The sequence below is a fragment of the Giraffa tippelskirchi genome, chromosome 14 (genome assembly GCF_054371585.1).
Source record: "Giraffa tippelskirchi isolate mGirTip1 chromosome 14, T2T-mGirTip1v1.2.pri, whole genome shotgun sequence".
Classification (NCBI taxonomy): domain Eukaryota; kingdom Metazoa; phylum Chordata; class Mammalia; order Artiodactyla; family Giraffidae; genus Giraffa; species Giraffa tippelskirchi.
Window position 1 is genome coordinate 53,292,899 of NC_137288.1, and position 15,223 is coordinate 53,308,121.

General features: G+C 43.7%; 1 long non-coding RNA gene across 2 annotated transcripts in view; it reads right to left on the reverse strand.

Moving 5' to 3' along the window:
• Positions 1–15,223, reverse strand: part of LOC145534335 (uncharacterized) — a 67,378-nt gene that overhangs the window by 19,385 nt on the left and 32,770 nt on the right. The window contains exon 1 of one of the 2 annotated variants that reach the window (XR_014074474.1): positions 9,049–9,166. The exons of the other annotated variant lie outside the window; for it this stretch is intronic. This is a non-coding gene — a long non-coding RNA (uncharacterized LOC145534335). Of the gene's footprint in view, positions 1–9,048; positions 9,167–15,223 lie in introns of those variants that run through there. 2 annotated transcript variants of the gene reach the window in all.

Below are 15,223 nucleotides of genomic sequence, written 5' to 3' on the forward strand. Positions count from 1 at the left end.
TGTCAGGTGGACCTGGCCCGTCTCAGCCCAGCTGCTTCTGTCTTGGACCTTAAGAGACTAAATCACATCTTGAATGTCACCGACTTCACTTCTTTTCAAGATTGTAGAGTAGCCTCAAGCAACCTGAGTGAGTGATAGTCACTAAGTCGTATCTGACTCTCTGCAACCCCATGGAATTGCAGGCTCCTTTGTCCTTGGGATTCTCCATGCAAGAATACTGGAAAGGGTTGCCATTTCCCTCTCCAGGGGATCTTCCCGACCTACCAGACTTCTTTTCTCAGGGTGTTCTCCAAATGCAGTGGTCACCTACCACTGCTTCTGCTGCTCATGTGGAGTCCTTTCTGATGTAACTGACAAGGAGGAAGAACTCAGGCATGGTTACACTGTATTTATATTTGCATGGATGATGGAGAAGGCAGGGAAATTGCCTAAAGCACTGCTACACTTGAAGATGTAACACCTTGGCCCAAGTGAAGAAACACAGTCATGGATTGGAGGGGCCACAGAGCAGCCACAGATGTGACCACAGGAATGATTTACTTAAAACATGTGTCACTAAGGAAGGGTCATCCAGGTCCTGTCCCACCCCACACCTCCATGAGCAAGAGCTGACACCATGACTCTGGCGGAGGCAGCACCAGGCTTGGCTGGGGTGGGCTGGCAGTGGGGAGGACAGGGTGTGGAGCCCACCTCCTCTCATGTCCATCATCCCCTCACACTTGATTCAGATGTGAATTACTGACTTCTTACTGCTAGCAAAGTGAGGCGAACAGGTTCAAGGACATTCCTTAGTCCCTGAAGTTGCTTCCCTATAGGAACTCTGGGAGTTCCTGCAGCCTGGCTGAGGAAGGATCCCCCATGGGCTACGGGCTGCACATCCCAGGAAGGCAGAGGGATTTTTGGTGTAAAAAGCCTCTGCTCTCCAGGCCACAGGGGATCTCTCTTGTCACTTCCTTCTTGTTGGCTTGACCTCAGTCCTGAAGGAGGTCATAATCAGAGCAGAATGGTTAAAGCAGAGGTTCAGAATAAGACTGTAACATCTTACTCCTGAGAACTCTGTGTCCTTAAAAGTCAAGTCCAAACTGAACTGAATTCTCAGAGCCATTAAAGATCTTGTCTAAATTTACCCTGACCCACTTAGGGGTGGAGCCAGAACAAAGCAGGCCTTTTTAAAATGACACTTGGCTCCTTTGTCGAAGATAAGGTGTCCATATGTGCGTGGGTTTATCTCTGGGCTTTCTATTTTGTTCCATTGATCTATATTTCTATCTTTGTGCCAGTACCATACTGTCTTGATGACTGTGGCTTTGTAGTAGAGTCTGAAGTCAGGCAGGTTGATTCCTCCAGTTCCATTCTTCTTCCTCAAGATTGCTTTGGCTAGTCGAGGTTTCTTATATTTCCATACAAATTGTGAGATGATTTGTTCTAGTTCTGTGAAAAATACCATTGGTAGCTTGATAGGGATTGCATTGAATCTGTAGATTGCTTTGGGTAGAATACTCATTTTCACTATATTAATTCTTCCAATCCATGAACACGGTATATTTCTCCATCTGTTTGTGTCCTCTTTGATTTCTTTCATCAGTGTTTTATAGTTTTCTATATATAAGTCTTTTGTTTCTTTAGGTAGATATATTCCTAAGTATTTTATTCTTTTTGATGCAATGGTGAATGGTATTGTTTCCTTAATTTCTCTTTCTGTTTTCTCATGATTGGAGTATAGGAATGCAAGGGATTTCTGTGTGTTAATTTTATATCCTGCAACTTTACTATATTCATTGATCAACTCTAGTAATTTTCTAGTAGAGTCTTTAGGGTTTTCTATGTAGAGGATCATGTCATCTGCAAACAGTGAGAGTTTTACTTCTTCTTTTCCTATCTGTATTCCTTTTATTTCTTTTTCAGCTCTGATTGCTGTGGCCAAAACTTCCAAAACTATGTTGAATAGTAGTGGTGAAAGTGGGCATCCTTGCCTTGTTCCTGACTTTAGGGGAAATGCTTTCAATTTTTCACCATTGAGGATAATGTTTGCTGTGGGTTTGTCATATATAGCTTTTATTATGTTGAGATATGTTCCTTCTATTCCTGCTTTCTGGAGGGTTTTAATCATAAATGGATGCTGAATTTTGTCAAAGGCTTTTTCTGCATCTATTGAGATAACCATATGGTTTTTTTCTTTCAATTTGTTAATGTGGTGTATTACATTGATTGATTTGCGGATGTTAAAAAAACCTTGCATTCCTGGGATAAAGCCCACTTGGTCATGATGTATGATCTTTTTAATATGATGTTGGATTCTGTTTGCTAGAATTTTATTAAGGATTTTTGCATCTATGTTCATCAGTGATATTGGCCTGTAGTTTTCCTTTTTTGTGACATCTTTGTCTAGTTTTGGAATTAGGGTGATGGTGGCCTCATAGAATGAGTTTGGAAGTTTACCATCTTCTGCAATTTTCTGGAAGAGTTTGAGCAGGATAGGTGTTAGCTCTTCTCTAAATTTTTGGTAGAATTCCGCTGTGAAGCCGTCTGGTCCTGGGCTTTTGTTTGCTGGAAGATTTCTGATTACACTTTCGATTTCCGTGCTTGTGATGGGTCTGTTAAGATCTTCTATTTCTTCCTGGTTCAGTTTTGGAAAGTTATACTTTTCTAAGAATTTGTCCATTTCTTCCAAGTTGTCCATTTTATTGGCATATAGCTGTTGGTAGTAGTCTCTTATGATCCTTTGTATTTCTGTGGAATCTGTTGTGATCTCTCCATTTTCATTTCTAATTTTGTTGATCTGATTCTTCTCCCTTTGTTTCTTGATGAGTCTGGCTAATGGCTTATCAATTTTGTTTATCTTCTCGAAAAACCAGCTTTTAGTTTTGTTGATTTTTGCTATGGTCTCTTTTGTTTCTTTTGCATTTATTTCTGCCCTAATTTTTAAGATTTCTTTCCTTCTACTGACCCTGGGGTTTTTCATTTCTTCCTTCTCTAGTTGCTTTAGGTGTAGAGTTAGTTGATTTATTTGATTTTTTTCTTGTTTCTTGAGGTACGCCTGTATTGCTATGAACCTTCCCCTTAGTATTGCTTTTACAGTGTCCCATAGGTTTTGGGTTGTTGTGTTTTCATTTTCATTCGTTTCTATGCATAATTTTATTTCTTTTTTGATTTCTTCTGTGATTTGTTGGTTATTCAGAAGCGTGTTGTTTAGCCTCCATATGTTGGAACTTTTAATAGTTTTTTTCCTGTAATTGAGGTCTAATCTTACTGCATTGTGGTCAGAGAAGAATTAAAATTAAAAGCTTTTGCACAACAAAGGAAACTATAAACAAGGTGAAAAGACAGCCTTCAGAATGGGAGAAAATAATAGCAAATGAAGCAACAGACAAACAATTAATCTCCAAAATATACAAGCAACTTCTGCAGCTGAATTCCCGAAAAATAAATGACCCAATCAAAAAATGGGCCAAAGAACTAAACAGACATTTCTCCAAAGAAGACATACAGATGGCTAACAAACACATGAAAAGATGCTCAACATCACTCATTATTAGAGAAATGCAAATCAAAACCACAATGAGGTATCATTTCACACCAGTCAGAATGGCTGCTATCCAAAAGTCTACAAGCAATAAATGCTGGAGAGGGTGTGGAGAAAAGGGAACCCTCTTACACTGTTGGTGGGAATGCAAACTAGTACAGCCACTATGGAGAACAGTGTGGAGATTCCTTAAAAAACTGGGAATAGAACTGCCATATGACCCAGCAATCCCACTGCTGGGCATATACACCGAGGAAACCAGAATTGAAAGAGACGCGTGTACCCCAATGTTCATCGCAGCACTGTTTACAATAGCCAGGACATGGAAGCAACCTAGATGTCCATCAGCAGATGAATGGATAAGGAAGCTGTGGTACATATACACAATGGAATATTACTCAGCCATTAAAAAAAATACATTTGAACCGGTTCTACTGAGATGGATGAAACTGGAGCCCATTATACAGAGTGAAGTAAGCCAGAAAGAAAAACAACAATACAGTATACTAATGCATATATATGGAATCTGAAAGATGGTAACGATAACCCTATATGCGGGACAGAATGAGAGACACAGATGCATGGAACAATTTTATGGACTCTGAGGGAGAAGGTGAGGGTGGGACGTTCTGGGAGAATGGCATTGAGACATGTGTATTGTCATATGTGAAACAGAGCACCATTCCATGTTCGATGCATGTGACAAGGGCTCGGGGCCGGGGCAGTGGGATGATCCAGAGGGATGGGAGGGGGAGGGAGGTGGGTGGGGGGTTCGGGAAGGGGAACACATGTAAACCCATGGCTGATTCTTGTCAATGTATGGCAAAAACTATTACAATATTGTAAAGTAATTAGCCCCCAAGTAAAATAAATAAATTTATAAAAAAAAAAAAAAAAAAAAAAAAAAAAAAAATAAAAAAATAAAAAAATAAAAAAATAAAATGACACTTGGGACACTGAACTAAAGGCACAGAGGCTCATAAAGCAGCTAGTGACCAATATGGAGGTTCAATCCAACACTAACTCACCACCTGGGAGACCAGATGGGCAGCAAACTGCTTCTGTGGTGGTCATGGCCACACCTGGTCAGCACCTGTGCACAGTGGCACCCGAAAGGGAGCTGTGGGCTGGAGCATGATGAAGGCGTTCGGCTCGTTGCCTAGCATCACCTCACAGAGGACACTCAGGAGCAGCAGCACCGTACGTAGCTGGTGAGGACGTCCCTCTGGCATTTCTTTTTTTTTTTTTTTTTTAATAAATTTATTTATTTTAGTTGGGGGCTAATTACTTTACAATATTGTAGTCGTTTTTGCCATACATTGACATGAATCAGCCATGGGTTTACATGTGTTCCCCATCCTGAACCCCCCTCCCACCTCCCTCCCCATCCCATCCCTCTGGGTCATCCCATTGCCCCAGCCCTGAGCATTTGTCTCATGCATCGAACAGGGAATGGTGTTCTGTTTCACATGTGATAATATACATGATTCAATGCTATTCTCTCAGAACCTCCCACCCTCACCTTCTCCCTCAGAGTCCATAAGACTGTTCTATGCATCTGTGTCTCTTATTCTGTCTCGCATATAGGGTTATCGTTACCATCTTTCAAATTCCATATATATGCATTAGTATACTGTATTGGTGTTTTTCTTTCTGGCTTACTTCACTCTGTATAATGGGCTCCAGTTTCATCCATCTCAGTAGTACCGATTCAAATGTATTTTTTTTAATGGCTGAGTAATATTCCATTGTGTATATGTACCACAGGCTCCCTCATCCATTCGTCTGCTGATGGACATCTAGGTTGCTTCCATGTCCTGGCTATTGTAAACAGTGCTGCAATTAACACTGGGGTACACGCATCTCTTTCAATTCTGGTTTCCTCGGTGTGTATGCCCAGCAGTGGGATTGCTGGGTCATATGGCAGTTCTATTTCCAGTTTTTTAAGGAATCTCCACACTGTTCTCCATAGTGGCTGTACTAGTTTGCATTCCCACCAACAGTGTAAGAGGGTTCCCTTTTCTCCACACCCTCTCCAGCATTTATTGCTTGTAGACTTTTGGATAGCAGCCATTCTGACTGGTGTGAAATGGTACCTCATTGTGGGTTTGATTTGCATTTCTCTAATAATGAGTGATGTTGAGCATCTTTTCATGTGTTTGTTAGCCACCTGTGTGTCTTCTTTGAAGAAATGTCTGTTTGGTTCTTTGGCCCATTTTTTGATTGGGTCGTTTATTTTTCTGGAATTTAGCTGCAGGAGTTGCTTGTGTATTTTTGAGATTAATTGTTTGTCTGTTACTTCGTTTGCTATTAGTTTCTCCCATTCTGAAGGCTGTCTTTTCACCTTGCTTATAGTTTCCTTTGTTGTGCAAAAGCTTTTAATTTTAATTAGGTCCCATTTGTTTATTTTTGCTTTTATTTCCAATATTCTGGGAGGTGGGTCATGGAGGATCCTGCTGTGATTTATGTCAGAGAATGTTTTGCCTATGTTTTCCTCTAGGAGTTTTATAGTTTCAGGTCTTACGTTTACATCTTTAATCCATTTTGAGTTTATTTTTGTGTATGGTGTTAGGGAGTGTTCTAGTTTCATTCTTTTACAAGTGGCTGACCAGTTTTCCCAGCACCACTTGTTAAAGAGATTGTCTTTTCTCCATTGTATATTCTTGCCTCCTTTGTCGAAGATAAGGTGTCCATAGGTGCGTGGGTTTATCTCTGGGCTTTCTATTTTGTTCCATTGATCTATATTTCTATCTTTGTGCCAGTACCATACTGTCTTGATGACTGTGGCTTTGTAGTAGAGCCTGAAGTCAGGCAGGTTGATTCCTCCAGTTCCATTCTTCTTCCTCAAGATTGCTTTGGCTAGTCGAGGTTTCTTATATTTCCATACAAATTGTGAGATGATTTGTTCTAGTTCTGTGAAAAATACCATTGGTAGCTTGATAGGGATTGCATTGAATCTATAGATTGCTTTGGGTAGTATACTCATTTTCACTATATTAATTCTTCCAATCCATGAACACGGTATATTTCTCCATCTGTTTGTGTCCTCTTTGATTTCTTTCATCAGTGTTTTATAGTTTTCTATATATAAGTCTTTTGTTTCTTTAGGTAGATATATTCCTAAGTATTTTATTCTTTTTGTTGCAATGGTGAATGGTATTGTTTCCTTAATTTCTCTTTCTGTTTTCTCATTATTGGAGTATAGGAATACAAGGGATTTCTGTGTGTTAATTTTATATCCTGCAACCTTACTATATTCATTGATTAGCTCTAGTAATTTTCTGAACTAGGAAGAAACAGAAGATCTTAACAGACCCATCACAAGCACGGAAATCGAAACTGTAATCCGAAATCTTCCAGCAAACAAAAGCCCAGGACCAGATGGCTTCACAGTGGAATTCTACCAAAAATTTAGAGAAGAGCTAACACCTATCCTACTCAAACTCTTCCAGAAAATTGCAGAAGATGGTAAACTTCCAAACTCATTCTATGAGGCCACCATCACCCTAATTCCAAAAACCAGACAAAGATGCCACAAAAAAAGAAAACTACAGGCCAATATCACTGATGAACATAGATGCCAAAATCTTTAATAAAATTCTAGCAAACAAAATCCAACATCATATTAAAAAGATCATACATCATGACCAAGTGGGCTTTATCCCAGGAATGCAAGGTTTCTTTAACATCTGCAAATCAATCAATGTAATACACCACATTAACAAATTGAAAGATAAAAACCATATGATTATCTCAATAGATGCAGAAAAAGCCTTTGACAAAATTCAACATCCATTTATGATAAAAAACCCTCCAGAAAGCAGGAATAGAAGGAACATACCTCAACATAATAAAAGCTATATATGACAAACCCACAGCAAACATTATCCTCAATGGTGAAAAATTGAAAGCATTTCCCCTAAAGTCAGGAACAAGGCAAGGATGTCCACTTTCACCACTACTATTCAACATAGTTTTGTAAGTTTTGGCCACAGCAATCAGAGCGAAAAAAGAAATAAAAGGAATACAGATAGGAAAAGAAGAAGTAAAACTCTCACTGTTTGCAGATGACATGATCCTCTACATAGAAAACCCTAAAGATTCTACCCTCTGGCATTTCAACAGAGCATACAGTAGGTTCTGAGTCACTGTTCCAGGTAGAAGACCCAACAGATGAGGCATATGCCTTAGAGGCTGGAACTCTCTTCCTCTGCATTTAAAATGGCCTGACCTCCCTTCCCCAGGCAGGAGCCCATTCCACACGGCCTGGGCGGGGGCAGGCCTGGTTAAGTCCCTGCGTGCTTGCCCAGGAAGGCCAGTTTATATTCCCAGCCTCCTCCAGTCTGCCGCCAGCCGTGAAGTGATGTTCAGGGCACTTCTTCCGGGCCTCAAGGAACCTGAGTTAACACTCTATAGCTTCACAGGCACAGTGGGTGGTGAGCCTCACAAAGGCAGGGCCCTCTTCTCTATAATCTCACAGTACACTCACAGTGGAAAAGTGGAAAAAAAGTGTTAATTGCTCGGTAGTGTCCCACTATGCCTCTGTCCATGGAATTCCTCAGGCAAGAATACTGGAGTGGGTTGCCATTCCCTTCTTCAGGGGATCTTCCTGACTCAGGGATGGAACCTTGATCTCTTGCATTGCAGGCCGATTCTTTACCATCTGAACCACCAGCATAGTACACCCTCAAGAAATGCTTGTGGGATTTAGAGGAATTAGAATTAGGATTAGAAGAAGTACATTAAAATTTAAGAAATATAGTCTAACCTAAAGACCCACTGCCCAGCATAAACACTGGTAACAGAAGGATAAGCACGTTGTAATGCTAATAGCTAGTCAGCATACAAATCCAAGGTTTCCCAAAGTGCTGTTCCTCATCTTTCCTTTAATACAGGTAGGATCTGTGCGCTTCCTTAGTGCCTGTTTCCCTTTGCACTCTTTTCTGGCCCTTTCTACCACTGCATCCCATACCATGAACTGCTCTCTCCGGAAGCCTCTCAGAGGCCCAGGGTCCACCCTGCCTCCAGGTGATGCAAAAGCAGACCTTGAGCTATTTCAGGGGAAAGATGGGGGAACCAGAAGAGAGAGATGTCAGAAACCTCATGTCTCCCCTCTCCCTCCAATCTGTAATCTTCCTCCACCTTGGCCCCACAATTATTGGTTGGGCCTAACACAGCTAGGAATTTTACTTAATAATAAGCATGGTAACAGTAATTAACCATGTCCCAGGTACTGTCCTATTTAATACAATAATCTGAGGCATCTCTCGGATGCAGCTGAGAGAGATTAGGTCATTCACAGGCCGTTAAGAGGGGAACCAACTTCTGGATCATCTGACCCAGCCCTCGGCTCCTGCACTGTTTATCCCCTGCTCTGGTTCAGTGCAGAAACCCCTCAGCAGCAACTCTAAGTATCTCCAGAAACACACCACTTGTCATCTGTTCTCTATCCACACATCATCTGGGGCCCCTGGTGAGACTCGGTAGCTGTAAGTTCACTCAGCAAACACACGGTGAGGACCCACCTTACTGGCCACTCTGCTGGACTCAGAATATGAGTCAAGTCAGATACAAGTCTGTCCTTGGGAGGAGGAGACAGACACAGTGAATCTGTTCAGAACAGCATCTAGACAGGACAGGAACAGGCTGAGTGCTACAGGGCCTGGGAAGGTGTGGCCGTGGGCAAGTGGCTCAGCAGTGGCGTCACAAAGTGGAGAAGATCAAGCCTCTGACATCACAGAAGACTGATGGAGCCCCACAGAGGGTACATGAGGAGCTCAGACCCAGAGACCTTCCAACAGGCAGTTCCCTTAGTCCTGAACATACAAGGCCATCTCCTTGGTCCTTTTCATTCTGCCAGTCAGCAGACAGATGACCTCTTCCAGGTACTGGGCACTCTGCTAGGGGCTAGGCCTGTCACAGAAGCAGGACAAAGCCACTCCTGCCTTCACAGGGAAGACAGCTGTTACCAGACTCTTCACACAGAGAAGCTGCCCAGCTGACATTTGCTACAGCATCAACACACATGGAGATTTACTGCAGGACAATCCATGAGCGCTGGCTCACAGGAGCTTGCAAACAAGCTGCTCTAAACTGGAGCCACTGCACCAGCTGCCAAGGGTGACTGAGGACAGAGACACCAGTGTCTGTGGCAGCCTGGGGCCAAGAGCGGTGATGTGCTGACATGTGTCAAGCAGTGTGCTTCTGTGGGATGGCATTTGGTCAAAAATAAGTGATCCACTTAAATAAGCCCATTTCTCAAAATCTTCCAGGAAATATATACATACATATTTCCTTCCTGTCTTGATCACTACCCTCCAAGTTCTATTCTTCTATTAACTTACTATTGACCAGGGGATTTTTACAGAAACTAATGCCTGTGGCCAGCAATTTTTATTTCAGCAAGCCAAAAATTAATTCTGTTACTTCACTAACATTTTGCAGATTATCATACTCAGTAGTTATGCCTGACACACCTGTAATGTCTTCTCTGGCACTGTGAGTTTCATTTTCACTTTTCTTATCAGAATCAATCAATCAGGTTTTTTGTCTTTTTGTTGTTCACATCATCTTAATATTCACACCGAGTCAGAACTACATTCTGAAGAATTATCATCTTCTGAGACATTAGTATATATGTCACTCAATCAAAGCAAAAATTCTTCACTCAAAATTTTGTGATGCATCATTTTTGAAAATTTTATGGCCATAACCTTGCATTTATGATATACACAAGGTTGGAGCAAAAACCTAATGGCAAAACGTGAATGATAACGACAATCCTAAGTGATAACGACAATCCTAAGTTATATAAGGAACCCATGATGAATTTTAAGCTCTAACAACTTTACACAGTGATGTCAATTGCACCACTCTCTAAAAATGTATTGATACATATCTGGTCAGTAACACTGGGGTTAACAACTGATGTGCTGATATGTCTCCAGTAAATAATGTGTTAATTGTGCGGGTTGAGGAGTCCAGAGAGTGGAGGAGCAGTAGGACGTGAGTTCATCTTTCCCCACAAATTCATCAAGAACACATCTACACAAGGATAAATTTCACAGAGCACTGGCTGAACACTAGGAGAAGACCTCAGACACCTAAAAGGACAAGAAAGATCTCTGTGTAACTGAGTAAGATGAAAGAAAGAAAAAGCAAAGAGGAAGTGGGTTGGGACCTGCACCCCAGGGGAGAACCTAAACCAAACGAGAGGGTCCCACATCCAGAGAAGCCCATGGCAGGGAGATCAGCCGTGACAGAAGAGGAGCTTCGGGGCTATCAGAGGAGAGCCCAGAAACTGGTCTGTGCCACATCCCTACACGCCCCAGCCTAGGTAGGGTGCCTGTCGGTGCACACAGGGGCTGAATGCTGGAACATGGAGTTTGCAGAACAGTCTCAGGGAGAGGACTGCTGTGGGCTGCAAAGAGACAGACTTAGGGGATGCGAGTGAGGAGTTCCACAACTGGGAATGCTTGAGGAGGAAGCCTGGACCACTACAGAAGCAAGGTGCCATTGCTGAGTGACACGCCAAGGGGTGCAGCCACTACTGCCCTTGCACCTCCTCCCTCCACCCCACCAGGGCAGGCTCACGAGCTCCAGAGCAGGTCAGGGGCAGGCGCCTGTGGGTGGCCCACACACACAGGTGGGGCTGAAATGACAGCTGAGCCCCAAGGGACATGCGACTAAGGAAGAGGAGCTGAAATCTCTCCTCAGGGTTGCATGAACTTTGGATTTACACCCCAATGACCGGCTTTGTAACTACAGGGCCTGCAGGACATTGGAACAGACAAGTGCCCCCGCAGCTGAGATAGGTCTAGCTTTAGCAGCTGCGGACTTCGTGGACATGGACACGCAAGGGTTGACCAGGCCAGAGTCTGAGCTGCCTCCACAGCAGGTCCAGATGCATGATCACTGCCATGCTGGGACCAGACTTCAGTGACCTCTGTGGTGGTGTGCTGAAAACAACCTGAGAGACAGCAGGACCGACTGCCAACACACCCACGGCTAAGGTGGGGCAAAAGGCAGCGCCAACAACCATGCAGCCTGAGAGCTCACACACGGGGCGGAAGTGACACAACAGAGCACACCCATCGGTGGACAGTCCAAGAGGAAGAAGACTCAGTGCTTGCACACCCCATGGGAGTGATCCAAGCCTGCCGAGCTCGCCCCACGGAGCAGAAACACAGCTAAAGGGAACGGAGTCAAGATGGCAGAGCAGGAGGACTCAGAGTTCGAGTCTCCTCACAGCCAGGGCACCTACTAGCGCTAGTGGGGGTCCTCAGACACCTCAGGGGATGGGGAGAACCCCTGCGCAACCAAGTAGGATGTGGGACGGAAGGAGGGAGGGAAGAAAAGTGAAGCAGAACAGGACCAGCGCCCTGAAGTGGGGCCGGGGAAGGGGAGAGATTCTGAGCTTGGAGGGGCCCACTCAGGCAAGGGGATCAGCAGGGACAGACAGGGACCTTGGGAGAGGTCAGAGGGGAAGGTGGTCAGTGTGTGACCTGCCCACTTGGGCCCCGGCAAGCCTGCTAGGGTCTCGGGCCTGAGTCTCCCCCTGCCCCCAGGCCTCCTCTGGCCACAAGGTCAAGGTGGGCCGAGGGTTAATCCCCTGGGGCCGCCTCTGGCTGCACTGGCCCATGCAGACATGCCTGTGGAGGCCTGGGTCCCTGCTGGCCTGCCCAGCACACGTGCTCTGGACCAGCTCCACAAACAGATGCTGGTGAGAGGAACACAAGCAGAGATGGGGCTGACACAGCGGATCCAGAGACCGACCTAAAGGTCTTGGAGGCTTACTGAGGCGGCAGAAGTAGGTTTTAGCTCACAGTGGGGGGCAAGGACACTGAAAGAAGGAGAAATTACAACCCACACCCCAGAAATACAAAGGATCGTAAGAGACTATTACAGGGCTTCCCTGGTAGTCCAGGGGTTGGGAATCCACCTGCCAGAGCAGGGGACACAAGTTTGATCCCTGGTCTGGGAAGATTTCACATGCCATGGGGCAACTAAGCCCATGAGCCACAACTACTGAGCCCATGCTCTAGAGCCCATGCTCTGCAACAACAGAAGCCACCATAATGAGAAGCCTATGCACTGCAATGACGACTACCCCTGCTCACCCAAACTAGAGAGAAAGCCTGCATGCAGCAACGAAGACTCAGAAGAGCCCCCCACCCCACCCCAAAAAAGGGAGAGACTGCTGCAAGCAACTACGTGCCAGTAAGACGGACAACCTAGAAGACATGGACAAATTTTCAGAAAGGTACAACCTTCCAAGACTGAACTAGGAAGAGAAAGAAAATATAGACAAATCACAAGTAATGAAACTGCTATTGGAAATCTCCCAACAACAAAAGTCCAGGACCAATGGCTTCACAGGCCAATTCTATCAAACATTTGGAGAAGCACTAACACTTCGCCTTCCCAAACTCTCCCTCTCAAACTGCTGAGGAAGCAACACTAGCAAGTTCATTCTACGATAACACCATCACCCTGATACCAAACCCAAAGATACCTCAAACACACACACACAAAAATTACAAACCAGTATCACTGATGAACTTAGACCCAAAAATCCTGAACAAAATATGAGAGCAGACAGAATCCAACAACACATTAAAAGGACTGTACACCATGATCAAGTGGGATTTATCCCAGGGGCGTAAAGATTCCTCAATATATGCAAATCAAGCAATGTGATACATCATACTAACAAACTGAAGAATAAAAACCAAATCATCATTTTAATAGATGCAAAAAAGCCTTTGACAAAATTCAACACACATTTATGATAAAAACTCTCTAAAAGTCAACACAGAGGGAACCTACCTCAACAAAATAAGGCCATATAAAACCAACCCACAGCAAACACCCTTCTCTTTGATGAAAAACTGAAAGCATGCCCTCTAAGATCAGGAGCAAGACAAGGATGTCCACACTAACCACTATTATTCAACATAGTTTTATTAAGAGTCCTAGCCACAGCACAGGAGACAGGGATCAAGAAAATCCCCATGGAAAAGAAATGCAAAAAAGCAAAATGGCTGTCTGAGGAGGCCTTACAGATAGCTGGGAAGAGAAGAGAAGCGAAAAGCAAAGGAGAAAAGGAAAGACATTCTCATCTGAATGCAGAGTTCCAAAGAATAGCAAGGAGAGATAAGAAAGCCTCTCTCAGCAATCAGTGCAAACAAATAGAGGAAAACAACAGATTGGGAAAGACTAGAGACCTCTTCAAGAAAATTAGAGATACCAAGGGAACATTTCACGCAAAGATAGGCTCGATAAAGGACAGAAATGGTATGGACCTAACAGAAGCAGAAGATATTAAGAAGAGGTGGCAAGAATACACAGAAGAACTGTACAAAAAAGATCTTCACGACACAGATAATCACGATGGTGTGATCACTCACCTAGAGCCAGACATCTTGGAATGTGAAGTCAAGTGGGCCTTAGAAAGCATCACTACGAACAAAGCTAGTGGAGGTGATGGAATTCCAGTTGAGCTATTTCAAATCCTCAAAGGTGATGCTGTGAAAGTGCTGCACTCGATATGCCAGCAAATTTGGAAAACTCAGCAGTGGCCACAGGACTGGAAGAGGTCAGTTTTCGTTCCAATCCCAAAGAAAGGCAATGCCAAAGAATGCTCAAACTACCGCACAATTGCACTCATCTCACATGCTAGTAAAGTAATGCTCAAAATTCTCCAAGCCAGGCTTCAGCAATACGTGAACCGTGAACTTCCAGATGTTCAAGCTGGTTTTAGAAAAGGCAGAGGAACCAGAGATCAAATTGCCAATATCCGCTGGATCATCAAAAAAGCAAGAGAGTTCCAGAAAAACATCTATTTCTGCTTTATTGACTATGCCAAGGCCTTTGACTGTGTGGATCACAATAAACTGTGGAAAATTCTGAAAGAGATGGGAATACCAGACCATCTGACCTGTCTCTTGAGAAACCTGTATGCAGGTCAGGAAGCAAGAGTTAGAACTGGACATGGAACAACAGACTGGTTCCAAATAGGAAAAGGAGTACATCAAGGCTGTATACTGTCACCCTGCTTATTTAACTTATATGCAGAGTACATCATGAGAAACGCTGGGCTGGAAGAAACACAAGCTGGAATCAAGATTGCCGGGAGAAATATCAATAACCTCAGATATGCGGATGACACCACCCTTATGGCAGAAAGTGAAGAAGAACTAAAGAGCCTCTTGATGAAGGTGAAGGAGGAGAGTGAAAAAGTTGGCTTAAAGCTCAACGTTCAGAAAACTAAGATCATGGCATCTGGTCCCATCACTCCATGGGAAATAGATGGGGAAACAGTGGAAACAGTGTCAGACTTTACTTTTTTGGGCTCCAGAATCACTGCTGATGGTGACTGCAGCCATGAAATTAAAAGACACTTACTCCTTGGAAGGAAGGTTATGGCCAACCTAGATAGCATGTTTAAAAGCAGAGACATTACTTTGCCAACAAAAGTCCGTCTAGTCAAGACTATGGTTTTTCCAGTGGTCCTGTATGGATGTGAGAGTTGGACGGTGAAGAAAGCTGAGCGCCGCAGAATTGATGCTTTTGAACTGTGGTGTTGGAGAAGACTCTTGAGAGTTTCTTGGACTGCAAGGAGATCCAATCAATCCATCCTAAAAGAGATCAATCCTGGGTGTTCATTGGAAGGTCTGATGTTGAAGCTGAAGCTCCAAT